A 1,056-nucleotide genomic window follows, 5' to 3' on the forward strand; every position below is an offset into this window, starting at 1 on the left:
GGGGTCGCGGGCAGCGCTCCCCACTCCCACGTGCAAAGGGTAAGGGAAAAAATAAATAAATATACATGTGTATATATATATTTTATATATATATAAGAGTTAATTTCTTTGGTTATGACCAGCCTTAAACGTTATGATACGGCAAATGTCTTCCTAAATCAACACAATAGGGTATCTTTCCGCCACCAGACCCGCTTCTCCTTCAAGGAGCCTCCCCCCCAGCCCTTCCCCATCCTTTCTTCCCTTTTTTTTTTTTTTTTTTTCCCCCCCCCCCCCCCCCCCCCCCCCCCCCCCCCCCCCCCCCCCCTTTTTTCCCTTTTTTTTTTTTTTTTTTTCCTTTCTTTTTTTTTTTTTTTTAACCACTGGGTATATTTTATACCCCGTAGTTTTGGATTTGATCCATTGCTTTAAGCTTGATGGAGGGTTCTGCAGACAAGGAGATGTATATACACTATTATACAGCCATCATTGAGATGACTAACAGTGAGCCTCTTGTCAGCCAGACGGTCCTGCTTTGAAACACTACTCACATTATCCTGATTTTTCAAAATTGGGGAGGGAAGGGGGAGATACAATTTCCCACTGTCCCTTTTGTTAATTGTTTTCTTTCCTCGCAATTACGTTTACAACCCGATCGGGCCCGTTTCATGTAGTGTCTTTGTATTTCTAGTGGAAGCCACGTGGGGGTGGGAGAAGGGATCCTGACGCCCCTCCTTGAGCCTTCATCCCACCATCACCACCACCACCACCCCCCGCACACAAGCCCTCCCCTCCCTGGTGACCCCCAACCTCGGGCCGGCCAGGGCAACCTCGCCAGCCCCTTCCCTATCTCCCCGAAAAGTGGCAGGAGGGGGTGGGTGGGTGCGTGTCTCTGACCCTTCCCTACAGCCGGATGATGTAATTTTATTTTTTTTATTATTATTTTTTTTTGTCAGAGGAAGGGGGAGGGAGGAAGGGAGAGAGGGGCAGGAGAGGAGACAAGGGAGTCACCTCGGGCAGCGGCCACCTCCCCCTTTTTTGCAGTTTCAGCCTCATTCCCCGGCTTTTTTTGCGCCG

This window comes from Calidris pugnax, unplaced genomic scaffold (genome assembly GCF_001431845.1).
Source record: "Calidris pugnax isolate Ruff unplaced genomic scaffold, ASM143184v1 scaffold40, whole genome shotgun sequence".
Classification (NCBI taxonomy): domain Eukaryota; kingdom Metazoa; phylum Chordata; class Aves; order Charadriiformes; family Scolopacidae; genus Calidris; species Calidris pugnax.